Source organism: Mastomys coucha, unplaced genomic scaffold, assembly GCF_008632895.1.
Source record: "Mastomys coucha isolate ucsf_1 unplaced genomic scaffold, UCSF_Mcou_1 pScaffold22, whole genome shotgun sequence".
NCBI classification, from domain to species: Eukaryota; Metazoa; Chordata; class Mammalia; order Rodentia; family Muridae; genus Mastomys; species Mastomys coucha.
This window is the reverse complement of record NW_022196905.1, coordinates 8,860,471-8,880,983: the sequence shown is the minus strand read 5'-3', so window position 1 is coordinate 8,880,983 and position 20,513 is coordinate 8,860,471. Positions and strand designations below refer to the sequence as shown.

The 20,513-nt window shown below is 40.6% G+C and overlaps 1 long non-coding RNA gene across 1 annotated transcript in view; it reads right to left on the bottom strand.

Moving 5' to 3' along the window:
• The window catches only part of LOC116070470, a 37,250-nt gene that overhangs the window by 4,689 nt on the left and 12,048 nt on the right, over positions 1–20,513 (bottom strand). The window lies entirely within an intron of this gene.

Below are 20,513 nucleotides of genomic sequence, written 5' to 3'. Positions count from 1 at the left end.
TTCCAGGACAGCCAGGGCTGCACAGAGAAACCCTGTCTCGAAAAACCAAAACAAAAAACAAAACCAAAAAAACAAAACCAAAAAAAACAAAAAAAAAACCCTAAATTTTCATACATTTACTTTTAAGTAATTACAGATTTAAAAAAAAAACAGTTGATTACAAAGTGTTTCCAGTTTTATGAACTCTAGAGGGTCTCATCTGAAGGCATAATGATGTGGTCTTCATGAGGTGCAGTGGAGAAATGGGGTGCTCCATATACAAAGAGGGATGTTCGGGCTGGCAAGATGGCTCAGTGGGTAAGAAAGAACACTGCTCTTCCGAAGGTCCTGAGTTCAATTCCCACCACATGGTGGCTCACAACCATTCATAATGAGATCTGACGCGCTCTTCTGGTGTGTCTGAAGACAGCTACAGTGTACTTAGATACAATAATAAATAAATCTTTAAAACACACACACACACACAGAGGGATGTTCGAGATATTTTAAACTGGTATTGTAGCTGAGCCCTTCACCATTGGAGGAGATGCCAACTAGTGGTTTATTAGTTGAAGAAATTGGAAGCCTCCTGGGACTCAGAGGAAAGGCTGGGGGCAGGAGTTGAGGAAGCTTGAAAGGCCTCTTGGGGACGAGTTAAGGGTGGCGTAGAAGGAGGCTGGTGGGATGCTTCAGCAAGTAACAGCACTGGCTGCTCTTGCAGAGGACCCAGATTTGGCTTCCAGCACCTACCTCATGGCTCACAACCATCTGCAACTCCAGTTCCAGGAGATCCGACTCTTCTACTGGCCTGGGCCGTATTCGATATGCCCATGATAAACATAGATACACCAGGGTACTGACATGTAAAATAAAACCAATAAATCTTTTTAAACGTTGTAGAGACGATCTCACTGTATTATCACGTGGGGAGAGCTACTCCAGCTGTTCTATCTGCCCGCTCTGCCTCCTGTGCTCTGTAAGATTCCACGCCTGGCTTCCCACTGTGGCCAACAAGCAAGCTCTCCTACAACCTCCTCACACATGCCACGGGCATGCACATCCACTCACAAACTCATAAATCAGTAAATGTGAAAAAAAAATCAAATTAACCACACATTGTTCTGCTATCTCTTAGCCAACATTTGTTGATAGTATGTGTAGCTAATGGTTACAGTCTTTATTCCAAAGCACATTTGAAAACTGGAAACTGAACAAATGTAATGGTAAGCAGTGAAAGTTTTCTGTGACTTTGAGGCATGACAAGGGAGTTCAGCAGTGACATCAGCTTTCTTGCAAGCTTGGCCATTACCAACAAATACTCAAGAATTCAATGAGTTATGAAGATTTTTAAAATGTAAGTTTTGCCTTGGTTTTATGAATTAAAGAGGCTCCCTCTGAACTTTACCCTCCCCATTTGGTTCAGGGTTAACAGTTTAAGTAGCACAACATTTCAGCTTTAAAGATTGCCTGTTTTGTTTTTCCATTAATTTAAATTGTCAAAGACAATTCTGGTTTAAGTGCTTTATATGTCCCACAAGTAAAAGAGGTAATTCAATTAAAGCAAAGCTACCCTAACCAATATTTAACAATCTGTTGAGGTTTGGTCTGTTGGTATGTATTGTAATGTTAAATGCTTGCCTCCAAGGTCTGTTGGATGAGAGATAAAGTCCCAGGAACAAGTAAATCCTCATATACATCAAGTTCCCAGGCTTGGGGTCTGAGGAGAACCATGAGGGGGGAGAGGAGAGAAGGTGGAGAGAGGAGAAGACGCCATGGGATAGGTGAATCATGAAAACATGGCCATGAAGGCTGGCTAATTGGAGTAAGAGTGGCCCAGGCAGAACATGGCAAGTTATAATTCAGGGTTGTTAATAGGAAATTAGATACTAATAGCTTAGAGGGTTGACATCTGCCTAGCTCTAGTGCTTTAAGGGCTTATCATCAATATAAATGTTGTGTGTCTTTTATCTGGAAACTGAATGATCAAACACAGGGTAGAAACTACGATTGAAGATTAAATATTTACTGTAATAGCAACCAACCTACCACAACTTGCTTAAATATTAGGAATTTCAGTTCAAAAATAAGAGAGAAGAATATCACTTTTGAAGAAGAAAATCTTATAGGACACGTTTAAAAAGGTAAACTCTTCCTTTTCACAGACTAAATCATGCTTTTTGGTTAATGTAAACAAACATTCTTCCTCTTGGATTGCTGTTTAAAGGCTATTATCTAGCTGACAGGGATGAAGTTTTATATAGCAGGATAAAGATGGTCATTTTACATCAAATACACAATTACTTCATAATCACTTACGTTAATTTGGACTTCCTCTAGTCTACAGAATATCTACCCCAACAGATGTGAACTTATTTTAAATAGTCACTCTTGAGATTTTGAGAAAATAAATACAAGTTCTAAAAAGTTGGAACCATTTAAGCTTAATTAAATCTTCATAATCTATAATATTTTTTCTTATAACCTTTCATTCAGAAAGGGGTCATATATGAAATCCATAGATTTGCAAGTATCTGTTTTATTTTTACAATCATATATCTAATATGTGAATTTTTTAAGATCCAGAAATGTGCTTTAACACCAAATGAAACCTATTTTTTATTATTTTGTTGTGATTATAATAAAAGGATAAAGAGTATTAAATATAATTAAGCATATTGTACTCATTTACATCTTAATAACATTATCACAAATAGAAAGTTCTATTTTTAGGCATGTAGTAAAGTACTATTTCTTCATGTTATAATTTTACGATAATTTCATATGTTGATAAAAAATTCAAATTACTTTTAATTTAGAGCTTTTCTGTATTAGGTTTGGAGTGAGTGGGATGGGCTGGCTATGTACGGTCCAGACATTTAACAGATTTCTTATTCAGAGTCCATCACTAATATTTTATAAACAAATGAGTTCTTTAGTTTTAGGACTGTTTGGGTTCTTGTTGTTGTTTTTGTTTGTTTGTTTGTTTGTTCTTTGCTGAGTGTCCCTTAACTTAATGACATACTTGCACAGTTTAATCCCAGGTAAGGAACATAAGCTACATTATTCATTGAGGCAGCTCTATTATAAAACATTACTTGATAAATAATTATCTTACAAACAAGCAAGTTGATTTATTCTTGACCTTCTTGCTTGGATAGATTTTTAAGGTCCTGGGTTTAAAAGATGTTTCCTTTGATTTTAGTAATATCTTTTCATGCCTTAAAAAGGCTCAGCAGTTAAGAGCTCCTGCTGTTCTTATAAAGATTCAGTTCCCAGCACCAACACTGTCAGTTCCCAGTCCCCTGTAAAAATAGTTCCAAGAGATCTGATGCCTCTTCTGGCATTTGAAGGCACCTGAATGGACATGGCACACACACACACACACACACACACACACACACATACACACACACACACACACACAAATAAATAAATAAATAAATAAATAAAATTTAATAAAAATAATAATTTAAAACTTCAAACTTATACTTTGAGAGTATATATTGTATAGGAAGTTATTTTATCAATAAAGATAAGTGTTTTTTTAAAAAAGCATTTATATTTTATATGAAAGCAAAAGATATTGACCATAGGAAGCAGAGAGGTGGTGGGTGGCTTTGGCTCACAAAAGCTCTTTGGTGCACATGTGGCATCTCTCAGCAGAAGCACTGAATCATGGCCAAAGCAAGTGTGAAGAGAATAAATCAGAAGCATGCAAGGCCAAACATGCTGCCTCAGGATTTTACTTAACTCTGTCCTCCTAGCCATCAGAAAGAAAAACAGGAAGAGATGGGTAAGAAAAGGCACACAAAAATCACCCTGCTGGCCTTACATTTTATTTAAAGATTTGCTGGTAGAATGATACAGGTTGACTTTGGGATACTGGGGGTTTCATACATATTAGAGAAAAGATGAATCCATATTCCTTGGTGTTTTGATGACTACTGATATTTGAAGGACCCTTTATACCTCTAAAGAGTACTCTTCTACATGGCAGACAACTTCTGACATGAGATATTTTGCTGGCTGCACAGTAAATAATATGCACAGTAAATTATATGCACTTGCATACTTGATAGTGTATGTGCATGTGTGCATGTGTGTATGTGAGTGTGTGTTCATGTGCCTGTGTGTGACTGTGTGTGCATGTGTGCCTGTGTGTGTGTGTTGAACATACATAGAAAAGTTTAAAACACTAATGTGCTTTTTGGCCTCCTTGGTTGTTAAGATGACTAAGCTTCTGTGGAGTGGAAATTTCTGGTTTCTTTGTAAACTCAGTTATGTTATATAATGTTTTGCTGGGGCAGACAGGTAAAGGATGTTTTGCTAAAGCAGACACAGGAAAGAATATTTTGCTAGAGCCAGCACGTGAGTGGAAACATGATGTTTAGAAAGAATATAAATATAACCCCATAGACAGTGGGAAGGGGCTCTGGCATTGGTTCACCTTGCTCTGCCTTGCTAGTCTTCACTGACAATGTTAACGTATGGATTCGCCTTGCACCGGTTGCTGATCTTTGCTTGTTGAGACTTCATGGAGAGTAACTAGCCAGTGATAGTCCAGTGGTTTCTTGCCACTTCTGCTGACTCAGGCTGATTGGTGGAGCATCACAGTTTCTACTGGATTGAACTGCTGCTGCTGACTCATGAGTGGTGATTGCCAAGTGGACTGGACTGCAGCTGCTGATTCCTGATAGTGTTTGCTAGAGTACCGGACTGCTGACAATGAAGACTGGAACCGCCTCAAAAAACTACTTCTAAATAGATCCACATCCACCTGTTCCCTATTAACCTTTCTTTTCCACTACCTCTGGTAAGTGTTGGGTTAGGGGAGAATTTGAAGCATTTAAGAACCCTTATTAAAATAGATTTTGAAAAATGTAAGCCTATACTTCTGCCTCTTGCATCATACATTGGTACCTTTGTAATCGGAAAAAACGTTTAGAGTGGTTTCATCTGCTTTGTTTTTTTCGAGTGAGCTTCACAACTATGTGAGATACAACATCTCACCTGCAACTCTTTCCTCTGTGTGGTGCATATATTTATGTGTGTGCTGTCATGAGCATGCAGGTACATGAGCATGTTTGTATACACATGGAGACCAGAGGTCAATGAATGTACCTTCCTCTATCACTTCCTTTATTGCTTCTTTATGTTTTCTCTTGTCTTTTGTTGTTGTTGTTTTGTTCTTTTTGTTTTTGTTTTTTTGTTTTGGTGGTGGTGGTGGTGGTAGTGGTGTTTGGTGGTTTTGGTTTAAGGCAGTGTGTCTGACTAAACCTGGAGCTCCCTAGTCAGCTAGGCTGGCTGGGCAGCAAGCTCCAGAGATTTGCTTGTCTCTGCTGCCCTAGTGCAAATATTACAGGTGTATGGTATGCTGCTGTGTTCCATTTCTTTCAGCAGTATGAAGGATTCACATGGACCAGTTCCTCAGACCACCTGTGTAAATCTTATCCTGTTCTCTGTATTACAAGGATTGGTTCTTAGAGCTGGTTTCTAGGGCAGCTCACCATTCATATCCAATCACATTCATATCCAAGGACAGCTTATAGTCACTTTGTAGCAAAGCATCAGCCACTCATTTTAGACCTGTTAGTCATTCTGTAAATGCTTATTTTCCAATTAAAATGGTAAGCATTCTGGTAGGAGCATCAAAAGCTTGAAGCAGTTATGCTCCAACAACAAATTCTTGTAACTTTATTCACCCGAGTATCCATTATGTCAAATCAGTGTGGTGCTCACCACTTTCAGGACTTAACCACTTTTCCTGTTCTCTCCTGGATGCCAACATCCTCCTTCATATCTAGTTTGCACTCCTATCAGTTTTTCAAGGGCTATGTTTTTTCACTAACCTTTTTCTGAAAAGTGACTTCTTACTGGCTAATAGGCCATCTTCCACTGTGAAAAAGCAAGAGGCTTGTGTGGAAGTGGAGCTAATGGGTCTACAGGCTCAGCTGGAGGCTCTGAAAATCTAAACCATCACTCCATTGTTGCCTGACAAGCAACCTCAGAGAAAGAGAGACTGCTGTTGGCTTTTATGAGCACAGAAAGAATTCCTAGCTGCTTGGAACCGAATGCTTTCCTTTTTTGAGTTTTCGCAAAAACTATGCAGCTGCAGCTACATATCCAGAACAAACGGGATTTGGAGCACAGGTATTTTGACCACTGTTGAGAATAAACAGACATTTTGGACCTGGTGTGCTACTGCCTGGTAAAACTTGACCTTCAACCTTCAGAGCTAAGATGTTATCCTAGGTCCAATGGCAATGGTTTCTGGCTTTTAAAAACTGTGTATCTGCAACTGGAGAAGAGGAGCTAAATTATAGGACACTGGTGTGCCTGGGCCTCATGGGCAGCACTGTCCTAGGCTCATGGATACCTTCAAGTAGAACTCAACATTTCTCATTTCTTGAGATCAAATTCACTTTCTCTAAAACATTAAAAAGAAATGTGGAATTGTTTTTTACTGTAGATCTCACAGAGAGATACAGGCAAGGTTTAGATCAAGGTCCTCATGCCAAACTTTTATAGAAATTAAAATCTGGTATCTCCGCAGAAAGCTCCCTCAGTGTCGATCCTGCCCACACAAAGGGTCTAAGTTTCCTCTGATTCATCTGGATCTTACTTATTCCCCCTCTGACCCTGTCTTCCCTCAGCATCCTCTGCAACCAACCTCTCAGTCAACCAGACTTTTCTAACACTGAGCAACGTAGCGGCCTCCACTCTCACTCCCTGCACTGTGTTCAGCAAACAAAGGGCCTTCTTTTGGAACCAGCTGGGTATTATATATTGCAAGTAATTTTTCTCAGTCACAAATAATCTTTTCACTTGTCACAGTACAGTTGGTTTAACATGCCAAGTCCCACTGAAATTCTAAGTCCCAATTCCAAGAGGGTTTTCTTCAAGGACAGCTGAGCCAAAAGCTTGAATCTTCAGCAGAATTGTGGGTCTGTAGAAAGGGCCTGAGATGGGAAGAAAGCAAAGACTTTAGGATTAAAAAAAGATAAAGTAAAACATGTGTGGGCATTGGCTAAGGTGCTTCTGTTCATTTCTTCTCTATTGTCAGAGCTGTCCACAGATGAGAAAATGGAGGGCTCTCTAGAGACATCAAAATAAGTCAGTAAGAGGCACAGCTAGACTCCTAAGCCAGGTGCTGGGACTCCAGAGCCCAAGACCTGCTTTTATGCTCTATCACCTCCAATGAACTTGGATTCTCACCCCGTGCCACCAAAACTTGTCAGCCCAGAAGTGTACTATTTACAAAAAGCCCTTTCCTCTCTAGCCTGGCAGAGAGTTAGGTGGATTTAGCAGCTTCACCTGGCTGAATGTTTTCTGTTGGATTGCTAGCCTTATCAAAGCAGCCACATGAATTCTCGACTTTTCATAGGAGGGCCAACATATTGCCACGAGCCAGAGGTTAAGTGGTATAATACAAAGGATTAGATCCACAGTAGCTCTGAGTGGGTGAGGGAAAATACTATGGACATGAAACTTAGAATTCTGCATGTGTTGCTGCAGACAGAGCTTGGTAAGATCCAGATGAATCAGAGGAAACTTAGACCCTTTGTGTGGGCAGGATCAACACTGAGGGAGCTTTCTGCGGAGATACCAGATTTTAATTTCTACAAAAAAGATCTTTGTGGTCTGTGGCAGAATTTAATAAACAAAAAGTAAATCAGTATCCATCTCTCTTTTTTTTTTTTTTTGAACTCTTTAGAGACAAAGTTTGTACAAAGAGTGGAATAATAGAGAATAAAAGAGAATTAGTAGTATGAGCCAGTCTCACAATGTCTCCCAAATATATGAAGCTAATTAATTTCTTTAATTTTTATCTAGGTGATTTAGAAACTTAACAGGAACAGATTTACTTTTGGAATCTAAAATAGGATGGAGCAGAAAGTTCTACATCTTGATCAGCAGGCAGCAGGAGACTGTGTGCCACACTAGGTAGAACTTGAGCATAGGAGACCTCAATGGTCACAGCAAGGCCACACCCACCCCAACAAAGCCACACCTCCTAATAGTACCACTCCCTGTAGCCAAGCATTCACATACATGAGTCTATGGGGCCAAACTTATTCAAACCACAGCTTCCTACTTCCTCTGGCTATATCCTTACAAATTGTACTTATTTTGCCTTAATTACTCAGCTAAAAAGCTGTCCATGTGAGACCCTTGATTTTTGTTTCCTGGATTTTTAGTAGCAGCACATCAGTCATCACCTTGGCTATATGAAGGTGTATATGTATGAGTAGGGATATAGCAATTTGGGGATGTTTGGGCTTTTCAGTGGCATGAATCCACTGAGAACAGTTCCTAGTTATTTTATGTTGTTGCTTATTTGTTTGTTCATTAGTTTTTTGAAACAGGATTTCACTATATAGCTCGTTCTGGCTTCAAACTCATAACAATCCACTGAGTGCTAGAATGGCAGGTGTGAGCCACCATATCTAACACAATGCACCAGACAGCACATAATTTCCAAGGCTAATCTGTGAAACGTTTTTACTAGACAGTCAGAGGGCTTATGACTATTGCCTCTGAGAGACTGTAGCCATGTATTCCAGAGGTGTTTTTCAAGTTTGACCCCTGCAATATTTAACCTATTTCTCACTCAGTCATACTGGAACATCTTCCTTCTCCCGGCTTCTGTGACACCATGTTCTTTTCCTCCATTTCTTTCCAAAGCCATCTTCTTTTCACAGGTCCCCAGCTGTCTGGGATCTGTCATCCATTTCATTCTCCAGTTGCCACCATCTCTACCCAGCTATGGTAGGAGGTACCTGGACCTCGAGCCCAGGCTATCCAACCGCCTGGTCAGCACATACCTGGACACCCACAGGGACCTCCAGCTCAACATGTAAAGACAAATCGCATTCTATCGTGAGTTTCCTGTCCATGAGAAACTCCACTACCCACCTGGCTGCCTGAGCCAGAGCTGAGTTGTATTCTTAGTCTTCTTTCTCCAGCACCAATGCCAACCCACCCATGGTCAGACTCAGCTCAGTCCACTCCTACATTGTCACTGGAATTTGCCCATGTCTCTTCTTGTTCACATCAGATGATCCCCATCACACTCTAGAATTTCCTCCTCTAATACTCTTTCTTCCATAGCCGAGTGGGACGTTTCCCTCCAAAGAGAAGTGTGGTTATTTCCCCTTGCCACTTTTATCTCTTATATTTTTGGTTGTGAGCCTAGCCTTTAATGGCTGAGCCATCTCTCCAGCCCCACTTTTATCTCTTAAGATTAAAAAAACTGGGGCTGGTGAGATGGTTCAGCGGGTAAGAGCACTGACTGCTCTTCTGAAGGTCCTGAGTTCAAATCCCAGCAACCACATGGTGGCTCACAACCACCCTTAATGAGATCTGACGCCCTCTTCTGGTGTGTCCAAAGTCAGCTACAGTGTACTTATGTATAATAATAAGTATATATCTTTGGGCCTGAGTGAGGAGGGCTGAGCAAGCAGAGGTCCTAAAAATTCAATTCCCAACAACCACACGAAGGGTCACACTATTTGTACAGCTACAGTGTACTCACATACATAAAGTAAATAAATAAATCTTTAAAAAAAAAAAAAGATTAAAAAACTTCCAGACTCTGAGCTCACCAGGTTGCACTGGATAGCTCCAAACTCACAGTCACATAGATAGACGGACCTGGTTAACCTTGGTGGGTCACAAGACAACGTGAATAGATATGAAAATGTGTGAGAGAGAGATATGTGGGAACTTGAGAGGGTGGGCAGGGTGGGAGGTAGGTGGGAGTGGCTAATATTTAAGGTATACATGTGTGAAGTTGCAAATAATAACATTTTTAAATGAAAATGTAAACCAAGCATAGCTTATACATAAAAACCATCAGTAGCAATTTGATGTTTATTTTATAATATCAAACATACAGTTATAAAATAGAATCACAAGCTGTCACACCTCAACACAGTTTGAAGTCTTCGGAGGAAAGTCCATTAGCAGGCGTTGCCTACCACAGTAGGAAGCTAAATGCTGCCGTTGAGTAGTTCTAGTTTGACTTTCCTGATGGTGTTCTTCTATGCCAGAGTGGGGAACGCACTTTCTCAAAGATTTCAAGACTCCAACTGTGTAAGGGCGCAGGCAATGCATTTCCCATGTGCTTTGACCTGGGAGATGGTTCTGTACAAGGAAAAGCATAGGAGAACCCACCCTGGTGCTCTCTGCTTTGGATGGAGCCCAGGAGTCTATGATTGATAGCAAAATTCCTCTTAGGCGTGGTGATGGGGGCACTGACCCCAGAGCCTGTGAGCTTGCCAGGCAAGCACTCTGCCACCAAGCTCTGTCTGCAGCAACACATGCAGAATTCTAAGTTTCACGTCCATAGTACTTTCCCTCACCCACTCAGAGCTGAAGTTCAGATTTCTTTGCCTTACAAAGTTTTCCACATGAATCATATTTCCTGCCAGGGGGAATTGACTTGCTCCAGACAGAACAGTACGTAGAAAAACAGACACAAGAGGGATACTTGTCAATAGGAAATCACACACAAAATCTCCAGCCTTTGAAGTGGTCATGAGGGAAGTACATGAGAAACCCACACAGAGCTGGGTGAGGTCGCAGCATCTCCTGTGGAACTTGAACCTGAGAGTGTTCAGGTGCTCAGAGCTCTGAACCATTGAAGACTCCCGCCTGAAAGCACCGAGCAACTGCTTCCTCCACATTATTGTGGACAAGGGTAATGTTTTTGAATTTTATAATACTGTTTGTTTTGACAATAGTCAGAGCTCCCCAGTATGGATCATGTGAACATGATCGGACCACAGTATGATCAAAACATCATTGTTTTTCATTGACTGCAATATTAAGAAAGAACCAAGGGGAAGAGCTATGTAGTAACAGTTGAATTTTGCCACTAGGGCCTTTGGGAAAAGCTACATTCTAACTTGGTTTATACTTAATGCATTGGGACACCTAGTAAATGTGATGTCATTTAGATATAAAAATTGAGATTTTACAGAGGCAGGTGAAGCAACTCTCTTGTTTGTTTTCTTAATAATCAGTACAGTCAGAATATAAGGATTTATATGACAAGTTGATTCAGCTCTTCACTATCTAACTTTTGGTTTCAGAAATTAGTGAGAAAATGGAGACTGACCCAGACTAGGCTGTGTGGTGTTATAGTGGCTAGCACAAAAGATCAACTTCTAAACCCAGCAAGCTCCCCAAGGGGAGGCTTTTGGACAGCTCACACCAGGCCTGAGCCTTAAGGATAAATGAGACTGAAATCAGGAAAGAGAGGGAAGGGTGCTGGGAGGGAACCAGAGAGTTCCGGATGAGACAGGACCAATCAACAGTGCTCCCTTGCTGCGCCACATGGCTGCAACACGAAGTGTTTTCAGGGCATCACAGGCGATTTGGCTAACACAGTGGCCTGACCAAGGCCACAAAGGATATGAGTGTGAAGACAACTGTGAACATGATCAGATAAGCAAGAGAGGAACAATGTACTAGGATCTGCTGTCAAAGAGTAGTTTTCAGAATTCAAAACCTGACACAAATAAGAAAATCCGTTATTTTTATGTTGTCTTGGTTACTCTTCTACTGAGACACAGTGACCAGAGCAACTTATAGAAGAAAGCACTTATTTAGGATATACAGGGTTAGAGCCTATGACCCTCCTGATAGAATAGAGAGTGTGGCAACAGGCAGGTATACACTGGAGCAGTAGCTGAGAGTTCATATAGGAGAGAGAGGGGGAGGAGAGAGAGATAGGGAGGGAGAGGGAAAGGAAGAGGAAGAGGGAGAGGGAGAGGAAGAGGGAGAGGGAGAAGAAGAGGGAGAGGGAGGGAGCTGGGAATGGATTGGGATTTTGAAACCTCAAGCCCAGTCTTAGTTATACACTTTCTCCAACAAGTTCTTATCCTTCCCAAACAGTTCTAATAACTGGGGACCAAGTATTCAAATATATGAGCCAATGGGGACCATTCTCATTCAAACAACAAATGGTGCTGACTTAAAAATAATAATAATAATTCAGAACACTAAAAATAAGCAGAAGTATGCTGTACACATGTTTGCTGAAAGAGGCATGACATTAGCAGGGACTCAGTGCTCTGCTGCCACACCTGATGATAGGGGTTGGATGCAGAGAACCCACATGGTGAGAACTGACTCGAGGTTGTCCTTGGAACCCCACACATGTGCCATAATACATGCCCATACATGCAAGATAAATAAATAAATATGTAATTTTAACAAACATTTTTCAGAAAGAAGTAGCAAAAACAAAAACAAACAAACAAACAAAAACAAAATCAAAAAACGCGATGTGTCTCTGTTTAACTTACAATGGACTCTGGCTGGCAGAAATGCTGTCGCTAAGAGACATGCTCTGCTCATGGGGGGTCCTCTCTGGGTAACTTGCCAACCTCCACTGCTCAGTGAACCTCACGGAATCCCACCGGCTTCTGTGCTCAGTGTTTGTTAGTGGTGAAAGGAATCACAGCTACAAAAGAGGCACTGGCATTAGTGTGTTTGAAATGAGCCCCAAGTCGTCCGGGTAACAGTGCAGAGCCTCCTGCGCAGGAATCATGTGATGTAGTCTTCCTTTACACAAGGACACAGCCTTAGCCTATTCAGTATTGTCTCCTTAACTCCCACCTCAAAGCTAGAAGACTGCATGATAAACCAGAACTTGGCCAGCCAAAGCTTCAGAAAAAGCCAAGACGTTTGGGGTTGTGACTATCATCTCTCCCAAGTCTGGGCGTAAGATGAAAATTCCATGCCTAAGCCTCTGAAATCTCAGCGAGGCACCTCCTCTCTGTGGTGCTGTTCCACTGAAACAAAACAGCTGCTGTCAAGGCAGCGCTCGCTGGTTTGCCATGCATCCTGGATCTTCCTCTCCAAGACCGTGGAGGTTTCCAAGATCGTTGAGATTTTCGCTGGCACTCAGACCACTGGCCCCCTGCTGCAGCTCCAATGCTTATCATCAACTCAGTCTGCTGGGTTCCCCTGAGTGGTCCTCAGGCCTGGAATATAAAAGAAGCTGGAAGTGACTGCTGGGGCCTGCGCGTCCCTGAGCTTGGTGCGATGGTTTGAGCATGCTTGTTGTGGGCTTGGTCCTGGAGTAGACTGTGGGAGCCGCCTTGGCGACGTTTAACTTCTTTCACCAAAGAAAAGAAAGCTTGTGACAACGCTAATCAGCAGCAAGGGTTGTACATATATCAGGTGGGATTCCCAAATAGAAGCAAGACAAATATTCCTTTCTGCATTAGCAGTGCCAGAGGAGCCAATAATTTGTTGTGGGAAGTTTTCTTAACAAGGCTATTAAGCTCAGGATGAGTCCTTGGAAGGGCATAAGCATTTAAGAAGCAGTGGAGTTTATATATAATGTAATGCTCTCACAGGGAAGATGTTCAGAAGTTGGCAGGCCGTGAGCAAACTTTTTTGGAGATAAATCAGCTGGGAACACATCCTAACCAATAAATAGTGTGTCCTTGAACCAAAGCACAAATTTAAAGTAACTTGGCAGTGGTTACAAAAAACATACTATAGTATCAACTCTCAAAGAAATGAGTTTGTAATCGATTCTTCTTTCTCCAAAGAACAGTAAAAAGCCCAGAGCTCAGCAAAGCTGGTGGGCCTCAGCAGACTTTGTAAGTCTAATTGAACCTAGAAACATTTTTTCCAAGCCTCTCTGCTGCTTTTCTAATGATTTCCAGGGAATCTGGTCTTTTCCAGTCACCATAAACAGAAAGAGACAAAGTGGATATCTGAGAAGGTTCCTACAAGGAAGGCTTCAGGTGCAAAATGCTCTGTCTATGAGCAAGGTGACAACAAATGGTGCCTGCTGGGACATGGAGGTCATAGCAAGAGGTGGTAGTCTGGTCTGGAGAGGGAAGACTACATCATGTTTGTTTCTTTCTAAGAAAGATTTAGTTTACTTGGATGTTGGTAGGAAAAAGTCATAAGGCAGAGAGAAGCTATAGGGTATGTGGGGGTGTGAGGTGGAGAAGATGAGGTTTCCGGGTAGACCTGGATCGCAACTTACCGGAGTAGTAATCATGAACAGAAAGCTACGTTCTACTTACGGTACAACGGGTAGAAAGAGGGAGAGGATAATTCGATAGTGGTAAAATTGGGGGACTTTTCATGCAAGGGTGTGAGTTTGAATGAGTGGATAGGTGTGGATATGGAGGGGAAACTCATGTACTGTGAGAAAAAAAGGAGAGAATGCCTAAAGACTGGGGAGAGAAGTTTGGAATTCCAGCTAGCAGACTGTGAGGAGAGAGGGGCTTTCAGAGTGCTGATGGCGTCCAGTGTGGTAGTTCCTTTTCTCACTGTGATATAACACCCAATGAGACCACCTTAAGGGAAAGAGGGTTTCCTCTAGCTTGCATTTTAGGGAATACAGGTCGTCATGGCAGGAAGGTGTGGCTAGCAGGAGGCCGCTGGCCACACTACACCTTAGTCAGGAGGCAGAGTGAACAGGAAGTGGGGCCAGGCTAGGCAACTTCAGCCTGCCCAGTGACTCACTCTCGAAGCAAGGCTCTACCTCCCAGAGGGTCCACGACCTTCCCAAAATGCACCACCAGCTGCGACCAAATGCCCAAGCACAGGTCTGTAGAGACATTTCACACTCAAACTGCTATTGTAATACTGTGGTCCCCTGGTACAGGAGAGACCGTGGCTAGGTGGTAGAAACAACCCGTAGCAATGCTTAAGAACAAGTCTCAACCCGGAAGGTAGAATAAATGAGAGTCCATTAAAGCTTCATTACTTTGTATTTAAAAGAAGTTAGTGGAGTGCTAATCTATTAAAGACATAAAATAATATAGAAAAAAACTACTATTATCCAGTGAGTGAGTTCATAGCAAATCAGTCATCAGTCAACCACAAAAATAAAATAATAAGGTGAAGGGGGCAATATGAAACCACCATCACTTTCTGGTTGTTTTGGTGGTCCCACTTTAAATTAGAATACATCTTAAAGGAATCCATGAAGAAGTGAAACTCTAGATAGCTCCTAAGTAACAGGATCTAGAAGCTGGAGAGATGGCTCGGTGGTTAAGAGCACTGACTGCTCTTCCAGAGATCCTGAATTCAGTTCCCAGCAACCACATGGTGGCTCACAACCTTCTGTAATGGGATCTGATTCCCTCTTCTGGTGTGTGTGAAGACAGTGACAGTGTCTTCATATACGTAAAAGTAAATAGTTCAAGCTCCTATTCCTCTACATGTGTTTTCTACACTGAAAAACAGATTTTACCAAATATTGAGTATGTTCCAGGATGAAATTAAATTTAGATAACAAACTGAATAATAATGCAAAATCATCCAAATATCCAGTACTCCCTTCAGTTGTGACCATAAGCAAATATTTTTATGAAGTCTCTATCCATAGGAATAATTTTATTTAAAAAAAATCACAAAACAGTATTATGGAGCAATGTAAGAAATTGTGATTTGGGCTGGCAAGATGGCTTAGCAGGTAAGAGCACTGACTACTCTTCTGAAGGTCTTGAGTTCGGATCCCATCTACTACATGGTGGCTCACAACCACCCATAATGAGATCTCATGCCCTCTTCTGGTGTATCTGAAGACAGCTACAGTGTATTACACCAGAGCAAGCAGGGCCATGCTGAGTTCACTTCCCAGCAGCCACATGATGGCTCACAGCCATCTGTACAGCTACAGCGTACTCGTACACATAAAATAAATAAATAAATCTTAAAAAAAAAGAAATTGTGATTATCGATAAAAACTTAAAATAAAAAATAGAAATATGTAAGCCTATCTCTTTGTTGGGAAATGGCTCTATGACCTCCTCAGATACCAAAGACTGAAGATGCTCAAGTACCTTTTGTACAGTATTATAGTATTTGCAAATAACTTAGCTATATTTAGTGAGAATTTTGGTTTCTTTAAAAAAAAAACCACAGAAATATTATAAGAATTTGTTTTTGTCTTAATCCCAGGTATGGGATAAGTGCTGCTTTGCAGTAGTTGACTATGTTTTGTCTCATGCTCTGGGAGAGGTGTGATTTTTCCAGCTGTAGATAGTTTCTGTGATTGTGTAACATTTGGAATTCTGAGACCTTTCAAAGGATATAAAATGCTAGGGCCCCTGAGGGGAATGGGGAGGTTGTTATTGGTTGGTTGGTTGGCGGTAGGTTGGTGGTTGGATGTTGATTGGTTGTTGGTTATTGTTGGTTGCTGTTGGTTGAGGTTTATTAAGTAGTCATACACAAAGAATAAACAACAAGAAGAAATTAGATATCCTGACTGCTAAGATCAAACTTGCCCCAAAGAACTCAATGCCCCTGATCAGCAGGAAGTAGTCTAATAAAGAAGTATTTTCCTGAAGTGGACACAGCTGAAAGGCTAAGGCAGACTCATAAAGGAACCTTTCACTGAAGCAGACACAGGAGAAAGGATATTCTGCTAAAGCAAGCACGTGAAAGGACACATGATGAAGGCTTCTTTGCTAATGACATGCATGTATTGGTCCACTTTACCCTATGTAGTTGAACTCCACCTGTGGGGACTCCATAGAGAAAAATGCACCAAACAAACATACAAACAACCTTCTAGTGATGTGCTGCAGTTTCTTGCCGCTTCCATGGACTCAAGCTAATTGTCGAAGTGTCAGCTGAGACAGACGCATGTGCTGAGACAGGACCCATGGAGGACATGTGGTGTTTGAAGGGAGTATAAAAAGGACTTGGTGGACAGTGACAGAGGCTGGGCTTGGCTTGCTTAAAGAGCTAGCTGTGCAATGCTTGTTAGTCTTGAGTCTTCACTGATCTTCACTTCGCTGAGAGAGGCAAAACTGAAAACTTCTCCTGGCATTCCTCAGGGTTTCTCCTGCTGATTTGTGCCAGGGCTGAGGCCTGGCTGTCTCTGCTAGGTAGTACCACCACTGCTGATTCGTGTTTGTAGTGCCACCAACTGCTAACTCATGTTTGCTATCCCGACTCTACCAAACTGGACTGATGGTATATCTGAGAAGTATTTCTGAGTGGATTGAGCTCCCACTGTTAAACTGTGAACCAAACTGCCAATTTCCAGACAACACAGATGGGAGTTGCTCCAAAGAACCATTTCTAAATAGGTCCACTTCCTCCATATCCTTTCTTTTCCACTACCTCTGGCAGGTGGTGGGTTAAAAAGGAGGTTAAAGCATTTAAGAACTATCATTAAAAGTAGGTTTTGAAAGAGTTGAAGTTACAATCCAGATTGTGGCATTGTTATTTTTATTAAGACACTCGTGTCAGTGTTTTTTAAACATTCTTCTCCATTGCTTTCTGATTGGTTTAATAAAGATTTGATGGCTTAGAGAGGAAAGGCAGGACATCTGGACAGAGATAAGAATTGTGGGGAAAAAAACCAGGCATGAGGGATTACCAGCCAGACACAGAGGAAGGAACAAGTGCCAGGACTGAAAGAGAGGTAACAGCCACATGGCAGAATTTAGATTAGAATAAATGTGTTAGTTAAGCTATATGAGCTAGGTGGGACAAAACCTAAGCTATAAGGCCTAAGGTTTTATAAATAATAAAAAGCCTCAGGGTCATTATGGGGAACTGGCAGATTGAGATGGTCCAGCAATAATGGCTGTTATTTCTATTTTTTTCTAACAGTTACAAATAAAAGGATGTTCAGAGAAAGTAATGCTGCCTGCTCATCCTTTCCTGTTTTCATTTCCTTGTTGTCTATAGGATAGATAATAGAGTATTTTATCTGAGGCTGCCAAATACAAATGAACTAAACATTGTGAATATAATTATTACACAATAATTTTCATAATTTTTCCTATTCTATGTAATTTATTGTTGTAAGACCCAGAGCCTTTTATTAGACAAAAAGGGAGAAATATTAGGGGTTGGTCTGGTACTATATATATATATACAAATGCTAAATTCTGAATCCCCCGATCTGGTTGTTGTACAGATGAGTGTATTCTCACATACACTGGCCTTTGTTGTGTAGCATTGCTCCCCAATTTAATTCTTGATTGGTCAGTAAATGGCGGGGGCTTATCACTGGACAGGAGGATAGGAAGATGGGCCTGAGAACCAAATGGGGGGTCTAGAGAGAGATCACAGTGGAGAAGAAAGAAGACAGAGGGAACAGGAGGTTACCATTGGGCAGAATGGACCAGGAGCACATGGCTGAGAGAGTGGACCCTGAGGACATACTGAAGGAGCAAGAGCAGCCAGGAGATATCAGATTGGCAAGTGACTGGCATTGTGGGACTTTTAACAGGTGGAGAAATTAATATAGCTCAGAGCCTGCCTAGCTCAATGGTAACAGCCTTTTTAATAAATTACAATGTTTCTGTGTTATTCACTTGGAAACAAGAAGTAGGGTAGAAAAACCCAGTAAGTATTAAGGAGTAAAAGGGAGTGAGCTAACCACTCCTTTTAAATATTTAAATTCATAAAACTATGTACTGTAATATAAAAGTATAGAATTTTTTCACATTCTTGTTCCCATTTTTCTCTGACTCCTTCTGAGCTGAGATGCAGTCTGTCTATCTCTTGTTACATTAGTTATTATCATTACTCAAATCACACTGCTAGCATTAGCACATGTCCCTTGCTACCTACCCAGTGTTCTCAATTCCTAAATCAAAGGCACACACACAGAGACTTCTATTTTAAGATGCCTTAAACAGTGCAATGGCTGGGTCACTCTCAAACTTCCACATTGCTAACAGCTCACCTCTGAAACTCCTGAATTATTACTTTCTAAAATCTATATCCATCTTTTCTACCCCAGACCCAAATGGGGGATGGCTCCTAGGGCTGCTCTTCCCCAGCTCTTAAGTGATTGTATGCTCTTTCTTCTACAGCTTTCAATCCTGCATCTTATTCTTTTCATGGCAATGGTGAGTCTATATCCTTCTTCTTTGGTCCCTTTACCCATGAATCCTAAAGTCCTGCCTCTGTCTCTCTGCTCAGCCATTGGCATCTGGCAACTTTATTTATCAAATAGCTGGGGTAGGGACCCTCAACAGGATTCTCATGCAATTTGGGAACCCATAATACAAGCATTAAACCAAATCCACAACATTTCACACTTCTCATTCATTAAAATGCCTTTTCTCTCTGACATACATTGAACAAATAACATTATGTAACCTATAAGGTATGATTGATATACACTAATAACATCCAGTCCATCAATTTTGTCAATTTTAGGCACATTACTCTAACATCTATCCTAACTTGAAGAGTTTACAATTCTATATCTGAATCCTGTTTTGATTTTAACTTGCATTACCATCTGAAAAACATCCTCCTAAATCTAGACCATTTTCCTTAGTGTTAAACAACATACATTTAATTGTGAGACTACAACTAGTCTTTGACCCAGTCAGAGATCTGAGAATGAATTAAATATTATCTGAATTTATGGGAAGCACAAACACATAGCTTCCAAAATGTAAACAAATCAGTGAAATGTTGGGGCATCTGCCTTCAACCTTCGGACCCATAACCATCTGAGAAACCTTACGTGAAGCAGGAATTATTATGAAGGACTAGCTTACTCTGTATTGGCAGAGCTAAGCTGCCAACTATCTCACATTATGTGTCCTTTCCTGGACAGTATTTTTTGTCTGTAGATGATTTATGTCAATTCTTGCCCAGTAGCTACCTTGCCACAACTGGAGCAACTCCATATAAAGGTTATGATACTCAATATCTTCTTGGAACCACAAAGGGGGTACTATCAGGAGCCAACATGTCTCTTAGTCAAAATTCTAATAATACTGAAATAACTTTAAAGTAAATCTATAGATTTCTGATGCATTTGAAGACTATCTATATAAAGTATATCTGAACTGTTAAAGCTTGACTACTCTTAGCTATTTCTATTTGATTAATATTGCAAGCACCTTATTAATTAACTTAGTATTTAATGTAACCATAAGTTCACTATCTGGGCCTTAACTTTCATTACTTAATCATCCTAAACAGTTTTTAATAGCAGCTATTAGAAGGACTGGGTCTAAGCCTTGCATTCTTCAATGAGTTAGGCACCATGCCTATCTAAGAGTAACAATGTTAATTTCAAATTTTATATCAATATACAAAGATTTATACCAATAGAAACCTTAAATCTGTATCAATATATCAATTCTGAACCAATGTAAGAAAGTATTACTTCATTTTTGCATCAATTATAAAGATTTCTCCCAATATAAGATTATGGCTATACAATACTTTGTTCAAGAACAAATTTACTAACCTATCCCATATATTTACTCCCTGTTCAAATTTATAACCATTTCTAAATTATCCCTTAAAATGACAACAGAGCTATAATTTATAAAATAACCATAAAGAGACACTCAAACCCAAGGGATCAGGATAATGACTCTCCACACCTGCTTCATGCTGAATTGGGGCAATGAAAAAAAATTTAAAGGGGTAAGGAGGGGTAGGAAAATTAGAAAATTTGGTTAGCCTTAAGAAAGTTAGCTTTATCAATGAAAGGAAAAATTAAAGCTTTAGACCTGTGCTGATTAGGAAGAAAAGTTATGGGCCTAAGAATCCAT